This window comes from Mauremys reevesii, linkage group 6 (genome assembly GCF_016161935.1).
Source record: "Mauremys reevesii isolate NIE-2019 linkage group 6, ASM1616193v1, whole genome shotgun sequence".
NCBI classification, from domain to species: domain Eukaryota; kingdom Metazoa; phylum Chordata; order Testudines; family Geoemydidae; genus Mauremys; species Mauremys reevesii.
The window spans coordinates 19897291-19909833 of NC_052628.1; positions in this window are offsets into that span (position 1 = coordinate 19897291).

Here is a 12543-nt window from a genome sequence, read left to right on the forward strand (position 1 = left end):
CACAGTGGAACTAGACTCCAAGTTCTGCTCTCTCCATAGGAAAAGAACTCCCAAGAGTTCTATCAGGGGTGAGATCCACTCTGGGCATTTGAATTTTCCCCTTGAAAACAGACTGTGGTTTGATAAGCACTACTGTGATGCTAGCAGGGAGAAAGAGGCACTAGGTGCTAAGTGAGAAACACAGATTTCTTTAAATATCAGAAACAGGAATTCAGAAAATTATTGACAAAGGGCCATATCATACCATTGATTTTTACGCATAACTCCCCATTGTTTTTTCAGAACCCCATTGAACATTTCAGAGCCATCGATTTCAGTGGGGAGTTCTGCTTCAAAATCAATGACACAATAAGGCCCAAAGAAAATTGCTTTTTGGTATCAATATTCTTTGTTCAAGTTTGCTGCAATGTGGAAACCACGCTTTAAAACGATGTGTTACTTGTATCCTTCTGTTCTTCTAGATGGTCTTTCATATCTGCTTTTGTTTAGAGACAAAAATGACTGGATTCATTATGCAAATTGAAAGGAACACTATTTTGGGGGCCAATACTCTTCTCATTGGAGTAAATGGAAAGACTCCCATATGATTCATTCAGGGCAGGATCAAGCCCCTCTCCTTGTCCCAAAGCTCCAATTCCAAATTAGTTTATTTGGAGAAACTCACATTAATAGCCTGATCCAGAAGTATCTGTGCTGGTAAACTCCCTTTGACAACAGCAAGTGTTTTGCCTGTGTCAGGACTGCAGGATTGAGATCAGTGTCCTTTTCCTATTGTGTCTCACTCATGGCCCATGTAACCCTTTACAGAGGAGTGAACCTGAAAAGAGTCAAAGGTCCTGTTTGACACCTCAGTGTTCACAAGCCAAAGTCATTGAAGGTCCAGATTCTGCCACTTTTACAGTGAGTAGTTAGCACCTGACTCCATGACTACTCCCTGTGGCAGACTCTGGTTGTGTTTTATGGAGAGATCAAAGCCAAGACAAGCAAATGGGGTTGAACTGGGAAGGCGCAGGGCCAGGAGCACCCAATAAGTGTGCTGACTCACCACATCTTCCAAGCAGACTGACAGGGAGACCCCACATAAATTAAAGCAACTCGTCCAGCTGCTTTCCTCCAGCCGATCAGATTCTTTGAGTGTCAAGTGACAAAAATTGCACCCCACTCCAGGTATTGAGGAGGGTAAATCCATGCCTACATTTGTTATCTTGTTGGCTACACTCTTCCTGCCTTTCTCTTGCAATCTGAATTCTTTCTTGTCTATATCAATCTAAATGGATTTCTGATTGTGAAGGGTAAATATGCACTAATAAAAGTGAATGTCTCGATAGATAGGCATAGCTATAGGACATTGTATGCAGATATGTGTCCATTTTATGCAGCTATGTGTCATTTCAAAGCATTTTTGTTTAAAATATTGAATCATGGATACTGGTTCCAAGGAGAAGGGCACGAACTGTTCAAAACCAATACAACCCTGTCTCATGAGGGTAGGATGCCTACCATGGGACAGGTTGCAAATGGAGACAAGGTAGGATAGGGTTATAAAGTCTCTAGGTGAGCACAATGTTGGGATGGATGCTGTTCTGGGGCAATATTGACCGTGGTGCCGCAGAGGGCTTTTGATGCACGATATCCATTAGGGTGAATTTTATCTATAAATAGTGACCATAAGCTCTTTTGAGCTAAAGTTTTAAGATCTTAGCTCTGATCACCTCATGACTTGTTGATGTTCATGATATTGTTGCACAGTCCATAAAGGCCTATCCTGCTTCTAATAAAGTCAGTGACTGAATTTATGTGAGCAACTGCATGCCTATTTCCTTTCTCAGTGGGTATAAGCCATCCACCTATAAAGAAGACCTGTGAAGGTATGAGGATATGCATGTGTAAACTCACAAAGAAATGTGAGAGTGTAACACAGGAGCAGTGCTGATCTAGATGTTAGCTTGTATATTGGGGATTGGGCAGGAGAGCAGTAAAACATAAAACAAAACTGTACATAAACATTGGAGATGTATATGTATTACTTCTGTTACTTTATATATCTTTATTTAATATTTTAGTACCTAGCATTTTTTCAGTGACTATTACATGTACGTAGGGCACACAACAAAAATCATTTTGGCTATCACTTTGTTTATTTAACAGTTGAGTATACCAAAAAGTGAGGATTGTGAAATATAACTTAACTGTGAATGGAGACTGCAAAAAGAAATGATTTTGAAAGCAGGTTTTCTGTAAATGAATGTCTCTTTATTCTAATGACCATGCAGTTCAATGCTTGATGGAGTTGTTTTCACTAAAAAAGTAAAAATAATAATAAAAAAAATTAAAAACAGATCTGCCATAATTGTAATAAAGCATTTATTAGTTAATGGCCATATTAGAAGTATTATTTATTTTTAAAATAGTATTAATGTCCATTATGGGCCAGGATATAATCTCAGGTGAATGGCGTGCAAAGCTGCACATGTTGCAAAATGTGTTGCATGCAAAAGCTGGTATTTGATCTTGCTCCCACTGAAGTCACTATTGGCTTCTGTGGGATCAGGATCAGGCCCGGGCATTACTTAATATGTAGTCGATGTGGCCACACATCTGAGATTTGAATGTGGCCTGCACAGTGTAATGTACATGTAAATATGTTGTTATATTTGTGAACAAGGAACCTGTTCCTTTTGTAGAGGAATCCTGCATATTTATTGTGACTGTAGTTTGTGGGGGTGGGGGGGAACGCAATGATTCATTTTGAATCTTTTCACAATGTTATTGTTTGGTGTGAATGTGCCTGCAACATCGACTCACGTGCCAAAACACAATATTGAATGCATTGTTTTTAAATAAAATATTTTATTGTGCATTGGAAATCTGTGAAACTCAGCAGTGTGTATTTCTTCCTACCTATATTTTTTTAACTGTTTGTAGTTTGTAGTCCTGCTTTTGACTGCTTGAGCTGGGTCAGATGCTAACACTGTATTGAATTCCTTAACATAATTTTAATCAAAAAGCATTTTATATTTTGCAGGATACTTCTGTGCCTATCTTGTATCTGAGAACAAATTATACAATAGTATGTCTTCTTTGGGTCTGATTTTAACATCTAAAGGCTACACACATAAAAATTAAATTCATTCTTACTGGGTGAATCAAGAGACTGATAATGGGATATATAGCCTTTCACTTCAAGGTCATTGATGTGGATTTATCTCAAGAGGAAAGTGACGAAACACCTATATGTGTTCAGTGGCCTAAGCACAATACGGTTGATATCCTCAGTCCAGTACATAGTAGACAAGTGTCCACAAGACTGTATTAAATGGTATCTTTTTTAAATAGTTTTATCTGAGAGACCAAGGACTGAGTTGCTAAGCATCCCTAAGAACTATTGGTTTAAATAAGAGTTGAGGATGCTCAGCAGTTTTCAGTTGTTATTATCATTTGTATTCCAGTAGCACCTACAGGCTCAACTGAGATCAGACCCCATTGTGCTAGGTGCTGTTCAAACACACTGGAAAGGACAGGTGCCATCCCAATAGTCTAACTGAACAAATACTATGGCTTGTCCAAGGACACACACAGGAAGTCTGTGGCAGAGACAAGCATTGAACTATGCTTTCATGAATCCCAGTTTACTGCCTTAACTCCAAGACCATCCTTCTTTTGAGGGCTTGAGCTTCTATGACAATAGCGTATGAACTAACCTCTCAGCCCTGGAGGTTGCCTCTCCAAGTCAGAAGTTGAGGTACATTGTTGGAACACTTGCTGCACCAACTCTTTGATAAACAGTCTTCAGGCTTGTCAGGTCTATTCTTCTCTGTTATTCTAGCTGGAGTTTTATGCCATGCCCAAGACTGTTATATCTGAGTGCATCATCATCCCAACATACTTCCCAAGAATTAAATTCACTCAGAAATAATGATTTAAAAAATTACCACCAGTAGCTCTGATCACTGCAAACTACCATAAAATGACTCAGTGATCTTTTTTCACACACTTACTGCCTCAAGCTGATTAGCACAAATTAAATGTCATGCTAATGACCCTGATAAGCTAATACACTATCCCAATCTTAATGATTATTTTCTAATTGAAATAAAAATATATTCAGATTATTTGTATGAATAAAGCTAAACTATTTCTCCCAGTTTACAATATTTGGATAGAAATATTTTTCTAAATTACAGAGCACAACAGAGATGACAAAAACCAACATTTACAAAAGTGCCCACTAATTTTGGGTGTCTCCATTTGTGGGCACCCAACTTCAAATGTGTTTATTTGCAAAGATGCTGAATGCTCCCATTGACTTCACCTGGAGTTGCAGGTTTTGAATCTCAGATTGTCTCAAATTGGGCACCTATGATTAGTGAAGACTTTAGTAATTTGGGACACATTTTTTATTCAAATGTCAGGAGATGGAATTTTATTTGTTTATTTTTTTTTATTTATGCAGTGTAGTTATCAATCCACCGCAAAGTCTACGTACAACAGCATATTAAACACTTTACATCAGCTAAATCAATGTTAACCAACACCAAAAACTCCCCCACTGCACTCAGAACTAATTAACTCTCTGAAATATTTGGTTGGATTAATGCCTGTGAACTAAATAATTCAGCATTTATAAAGTGGCAGTGATCAGATTGGCTGAGAAAGATCCCAGCCCATACAATTGACTTCTAATGAATGCACATGTCCTAACTGTATTGTTTTTCTGAATACAAAGAGCAAAATATACTATTTCAATCTAAGGAAAGTCTCTGGGAAAGAGCAGTGTGTGCATCTTCCCCGCAGCTTAAAACAAAATGGCTTCTCAGCTCATAGGGTCTGACCCACAAGTAGCTTGTGACAGCCATCCACTGGTTTACAACCCACAGGTTGAGTGGAAAAACACCATTCAAAGATCTTGGGCAGCTCGCATACTACAGTCACATAGAAACTGCAATGGTAGACCAGGTCAGGGGTCCATCTAGTCCAATATCACATCTCTGAGAGAAGCCAGTACCAGTTGCTTCACAGGACGAGCCCCTTAATGGACAATTATTGAACACATTTCCATGGGGAAGTCTGCTAAACCTGGCAGCAGCGGTTGGTTGAATCATAATGTTTTTTTTCATATCCCTCATTTTTTTTTATTCTGCTTAATTTAACTGTGGATATTCTCATTATCTAAATAAATGTTTTATCCTTTTCTGAATCCTATTAAGCTCTTGGCTTCACTGATACTCAGTGCCAGGGAGTTCCACAGGCTAATTATGAAATTTTAAAAAATAATTTCCTTATTTAGCCTTTTTCCAATTATTGTCTTTCATTCCATTGGCTATCCTCTTGTTCTTGTGTTCTGAAAAATAGGACTATCCAATTTACCTTCTCTATATCATTTATTATTTTACATATTTCTCTCATCTACCTTCAAATTAATTTCTTTAAGAAACTAAGCAGTCCTGCACTTATCAGTCTCTCCTCATATGAATCCTTAATCTAAACATTTTTGTTGACCCTCTCTGAACTCCTTCTGTTTCTCTAGGTATATTTTGAGGTGAGTTGACCAGAAATGAACCAGGTGATGGCCTACCATCTTTTTATCTAATGACATTCTTGTATTCTCTGTATAATGCCTTACCCCAGTGGTGAGCAACCTGTGGCCAAAAAAGAGGATCTCCAGACTAGTAGGTACCTTTGAAAATGTAGGCCTAAATAGCTGTAAAGCACATTTAGACACTCATATGAAAACTTCCATATGAGTACAAACATTATAATTTATTACTAACATTATTTATTGTTTTATTTTATTTATGTATTGATCCACTAACCATCACTGAAGCATAATCTATTGGCAAAGCAACTTACATGTTTAGGGGTTTTTTTACATGTATATATTTGCACAGAAAAATAACAAAAATAAAAATGACATGAAGTAGTAGTTTTGGGACCTGTCAGAATCTGTGATTTTGGTAAGAAGCTGTCTGGACTGGATGATTTATAAGAATTTTTGTAAAATCATAGAAATTAGAGAAATGGGCTATTAGATAACCTAGTTCATCCTCTGCCAGTTTGAGGGTTGTTGTACTATATATTTTCTACTGCTTTATTTAGTCTGATTAATAAAAATGTTTTATTGCATCAGAAAAATGGACCTTGAAAATGAACCAATGAAAATTAATGTCAGCTTATAAGGTTCAAACATACCATGATATACATGTATATTTCTATTTTGTTAATATACAGAATGTGGTGTAAAACCAAAATATAGAGGACCATACGTTCAAGACACTGGAATCCATTTTTGCAGGAGCAATTATTGGACCAAATTTTGACATGACACATATTTGCCCATTTGCAATTTAGGTCAAGTAGATGCCTAAGCCCCTGAAGTGTCTGTGCAGTCATGCAGCTCACCTAGCAGGTGAAAATAATTGCATCTGTAGCTTTGCTTTCTCAGAAGTGGAGTCATAGTCCAGACTGAGAACAAAACATTCATTGCTCATAAAAGATCTGATACATGCTGTGATGTTCTAAATCTCTACCACTGTATGTATCAACATCTGAAATAGCCAATTTGGTTTGGTGCACAAATAATATGTACTACTCACTTCTTTGTGTATGACCAGATAAATACATTATTATGGTTGGAATGCTTTAGTGCATTCGCCTTTATTCTACAGAGAGTTGCGTTTAAATCCTGGTTCTGGTCACAGCTGGTTGTAGTCTCCTGAATGCTACACTGACTTTTTTTTAAAGATGCTGAGTAGATACTCAGTTTCCTGTGCTTGCGTGCATGTTTTTCATTTTACTTGCATAACCTTCTTACCCAGAACTTGCTGGGTAGGGCTAAAAAGAACATTTCTGGACCCTCAGGACATTTTGAGATACTAAAGAGCATCCTCAGTTGGTGTAAGTTGTCAAAGCTTCATTGAAGTCAATGGAGAATCTGCCCCCGGGGTCCCTTACACCCACCAGTTGTTATTTAACACATACACACATGTTTGTTTACTGCTACATGCTCCCTGATTATCCCGGGTCCCAGGAACTCTCCTTGTCTCCCATTCCCACTCTAGCATCCTTGATCCGCAGACAAAATTTTCATGGCTGCTTGTTTTAGAACAGTGTTATTTGGCAAGAGGCTTTTTGCAAACTGTGGGCTTGATTCAGATCTTTCTTACACTGATGGAAATCAGGATCAGTAATCAACTGAAGTCAATGGAGTTACCACAAGTGTCAAACAGGTGTAAGTGCAGACAGACTCAAGCCCTCTGACCTTGTTTGCTGAAGTTCTATTCCATTGAGGATTACTGGTCTCTGAATACCTGCCAGAATTCAAACTGAAAGACATACTTTTTCTTGGCTTTTTCTTGATTTGTTCTGATGTGTACATTGCCTTTGAGATGCTTGAATGAAATACACTGTAAAAATGCAAGTGAGTTATTGAATGATTAGATATGTATTTTATGTCTGTGCACATTAGGGACTCTATCAGTATTTTTTTTAACCACGCATGTCCCAATAAAACTAACGGCACTTGGTCCCAATATATCTCCATGTTCATATTCAGAATACAGCCAATAGCTTGTGCAATCAGTTATTAACATTTGAAAAGTGGTTTAGGATCCGTCAGGATGTACTGTGGTATAAATGTGAGAACTATTATCTAGCTAAGGTACTTATAAGTCCCCCATTACTGTAGCATCAAAGCCCATTGCAGTCTTTAATGTATTTATCCTCACAACACGCCTACAAGGCAGGGGGGCATGATTGTCCCTATTCTACAAATGAGGCAGAGGAATGAAGTGATTTGACCAAGGTTTCACAAGAAATCTGTGACAAGGCGGAGTATTGAACTCACATCTTTCAAGGTTCAGAGCTGTACCCAAACCACTTGGCCAACATCCCTCTTTATCATACTGTTACTTTCCAGATTCTAATATAGATTCAATTTTCTAAATCCTATTCTGCCTCACAGCCAAATCCTGGAACAAATAAATCACCTATTGCTCAGTACTGTTTTGCCAGTTGTTCTTATTACAAAATTGACTATCCTGTGTGGCCATAAAAAGGTTGGGAGAGTCATTGTTGCTCCCTTCTTCTGAGTGAAACTCACTCCAGTGCAGCGAGCCCACACAAGGTCAAATGCTTTACTGATGCCTCCATTATGGCCCAGTCCAGCTCTCACCTAACCAGTGAAAAGACTCCCATTGATTACAATAGAAGCTGGATCAGGTCCTGATGCCTTGACACAGAAGGGAAAGAAATTGCAAATGTTATGTAAACATATTATAAGAAAATACTCAGAAAGGTCTGTTTAAAGGAGGCAAAAAGGCGTGTCTGTGTCTGTCACTCGCTAGTTTGTGGTTGCTGTTTTAGGAGTCAATATTCCCCTTGGTGCCTATACAAAATCCCACATTTATGCTAACAGGACATGGCCATGTGTTGCATGGAGATCATTTGTTCCCTGGGTAAAAGGAGAACCCAGGGATCTATAGAGCTTTTCTTCCTCTAGAGTTTGGGGAAGAGTGTAGATTTTGCAGTGCTGAAGGGCAAGTCCCCTATTCTTTGGACATCAAAAGCTTCCACTGGAGGCAACGTGAGCTTCGGTTGTACGAGGGAACTGCAGGACTGAGCTTCTGATGTTCAGTATGGCCATTCTTATGTTCTTAAAAGGGAAGCAAATTAAACATGAAAAAACCGAGTGGAGAAGTAGCTGAAATGGTAATGAAGGTAGAATATATAGGCGTAATAGGTCAGACCCCAATGGTACATCAAATCCTGTAGGCTGCCTCAGGCACTGTCCAATACCTGATATTTCAGAGGAAGAAAAGAAAAAGAAATTATATTGTACCTAGCAATTGGGCATGGGGGAAAGGAGAATCCTTCTCACACAGAGAGGATAGGGGGAAGGGATGAAGAGAGAAATCGGAAACAAAGAAATACAACACACACACACACATGCTCAAGAGAAAGAAGAAAAGCCCCTGGCAAATGCAGCCATGTGTCAAGGAAAACATCTCTTCCCACTAGGCATCGAAAGCTTGTTACAGTCTAAGCCTTAAGCTAGTTGCCCTGGGTTTCCAGCATCATCTCCTTCCAGTCAGCCCCTGTGCTCACTGTTAGTGACACCAAAGACACCACCAATTTGTTCAGCGATTCTATTGAACAGAGACTGAGGAGTTACCGTTGTTCACTGACAGAAATTATAATGATGAAATAAAGCCTTGGTCAGTCAGAACCCAGACTTGGGAGAAGCAGATGGCACTTTTTTGAATGAAATTGTGTGCCAGTTTTCACATATGTGCACTTATCACGCCTGAGAGGGGTACGCATAAAAATCTGGTCCTCTAGTCTGATGGATCAACTGGTCCTTGATGGCTTGCCTGCAGTGGGAAATGTAACACGTTAACTAATGCAATGTAAAGCACTATTTAGCACTCAGCATAGACAAGGACTATCACATTTAAAACCATGACACCTGGTCAAGCCAGCTTCTGCTGCCATACAGGGCTTGTGCAACCATTACTGTCACCTAAGCAGATCCCAGTATTCAGACTTCCAGGAGCCACTGTTGCACCAACAGTCATTAGGGTAAAATAATTAAATCAGTGCTCAACCAACCTGTGGAACTCATTGCCAGGCCAAAAGTATAACCAAATTCAAGAAAGAATTAGACAACTTCATAGAGGACAGGTCCATCATTAGCCAAGATGGTCAGGGATGCAACCCCATGCTCTAGGTGTCCCTAAGCCTCTGATTGCAAGAAGCTGAGACTGAACAATAGGCAATGGATCAGTCAGTAATTTCCCTGGTCTATTCATTCCCTCTGAAACATCTGGCACTGGCCACTGTCAGAAGTCAGGATACTGGGCTAGATGAAACATTGGTCTGACCCAGTATGGCCATTCTTATATTCTACATCAGTCCTTTGAAGAGAGTACAATGTGCACTTCTCTTTGTACACAGCCAGATCTGCTGGCCAGTGATGGGGAGGTCGAAGGAGGAAGGGCCATGGAGAGGCTCTTTGATGGTCTCTTATTGAGAGGCTTGCAACCATCTTTGGAGAGGTAAGTACGGCTGGTGGTGCTGGCTCTGTGGTATCCTGTGATCCCTTAATAAACAGATTACTGTTGTTCCTGGCACTTGCACTGTGGGGCCACAAGACAGAAGGAAACTTGTTCTGCTCGCTCTGTTCCTTTTGTGCTCCCATGCAGGGGCTGAACACAATCTTGCCTTTAATACTTCAATACAATGCTTTGAGGATATAGGCCCAGACGCTCAAGTGTGCCAGAAGCTTACTCCGCATAGCTGAAAGGGGTGATCAAAGGTGGAGTTAAGTCATTTTTGCACTCCCTTGAGTCCTGGAAACTGATTGATTCCTTACTACAAGTTAGAGCATTCCTGAGGCCTCAGGGCTGCTCTAACTTGAACCATCTTGTAATGGCCCTGGAGGCTATTATGCCTGCTCAAATTGTCAGAGTACATCATGTGCCATTTCCACATATGAAACAAACCTTACACCAGGGAAGGTGAAGCCCCAGATACCCTGTTAAGGTGGCTTATTCAGGCACAAAGGGGCCAGAGAAGAGGCTGAAGATCTGTCCCAAAAAGAGCTATATTCCGATTTTGTTGCTTGGTATTTTATGAATTATAATTTTATTTTCTGTACATTATTATTTTATTTGTATGTTTTTTTCATTTTATTACCAGCCACATTTGATGTAAATTTGGCGAGTTGCCTGTATTAGACATCAACAGAGACCACACAATGTAATTGCAAAATACAATAATCCTAATAGCTGACTTAGCTAAAAAAATCAAAAAAATCAAATTCCATGTTTATAGCCTGAATTTTGAAAATATCATTTTGTCAACAAGCTCATTTTCTCCTTTTTTCTAGTGTTAATCTGAGGAGAGCATAACTGAGGGCTCAGTCTGCTCCCATCGTGCAGGACCAGACCCTAAAATTTTCAGATCTCTTGGTATTTTCAGCAATATCTATTTGAGACTGTTGCATTCGCCATTCTCCTAATGAAACTGTAACAGTTCAAAATGGTGTTTGTTTAGTGCATATTGCTCAAATCAAGAATACATTTCGGGACCCTTTATTAGGGCTTTAAAGGAAAATAAAGGTGTAAGTAATGTAGCCAGCAGTCACTGAACAGAATACTTGTAACCTTCATGATTACGTTTGAAGCCCTTCAATAGATAGCATTTGATTGGACTATAGTGCTAGGGCTCCATGAGGGTGCAGCAGCCCAGCCTGCTCTGTAAATGGCAGGATTGCGGCCTTATTATACAATGCTCTTTGTAAAGAAAATCTTACAGCCCTAAAAGAAAAAGGAATGCTGAAAGTCAGCTGAAAATGAGCTTAATAATAATAGTTAATATTCAGGGCTTATATAGTGCTTTTCATCAGCAGCTCTCAAAAAGCTTTACAGAGGTGGTTGGTATCATTATCCCCATTGTACAGGTGGGAATACAGAGGCTGTGAGAGGCAAAGCGTTTTGCTCACAGTCACCCAGATGACCAGTGGCAGAGAGGGGAATAGAATCCAAGTCTCCTGAATCCCAGTCCAGTGCTCTATTCTCTAGGCAACACTTCCTCCCCGCAAACCCAAGGGGAAACAGATTTGAAATGATTACACTTGTTCTGTATTTTACCAACAAGTGGAAGAGCATTCCACTGTGGAGGGGTTTGAATGAGCAATAGATCAGCTGTTTTATAGTTCCAGTTATACAGCCTTCAGAATCACTCATGCTAGACAGTAGCACTATGATATTATGGTCATATGAATGCTGTTAAACTGGGTGAGGTTGCATAACTCATTCAAGGATCGAGGCTGCAGGGTGCTGAGTACTCTGGCACCAGTCCATCAAAGCACTTAAGTACTTACTTAAATTTAGGCGTATGCTTAAGTCCCATTAAAGTCAATAGGACTTTGACATCATAGAATCGTAAGACTGGAAGGGAACTCGAGAGGTCTTCTAGTCCAGTCCCCTGCACTCAAGGCAGGACATGTGTCCTTAAAGTTAAGCATATGCTTAAGTGCTTTGCTGAATCAGGCCCTTAAGCAGGTGCTGAACTCCAAGCATAAGTTGATTTCTCTGGTCCTACTGAAAAGAATACACATCCTTTTGTCTTGCCATGGTTTTCCCTTTTTTCATGGTTTAAATTACCTGATATGGTGAAAGCTTTATCTCCCATCCTGCTTAGGAGAGTTGGTACATTAGTGGCTAATTATATTCTAAATGTTCATTGTAGGACTGCTCCACTTTGGCAGCAAAATGGCTCTGAGGTCTTGTTATAGCTGACATTGTTGTGATTTTTAGAAAAATAATTAAATCCATAACATTCACTGAGAGGCCAGATGAACTAAACCCTCTGAAAACAATCTTTCCTAACTCGTGGGGTCTGTTCAAAGGCACCCAAATGAATGGTGCACTAACAAGCCCCCCTATCCAGGGGAAGGGACAACCCCCACCTTTCCCAAAATCTAGCCCACTGATTTCAATGACCCTGTGGAGTAAGGTACTTAATATGAACAGGGGGAACAGA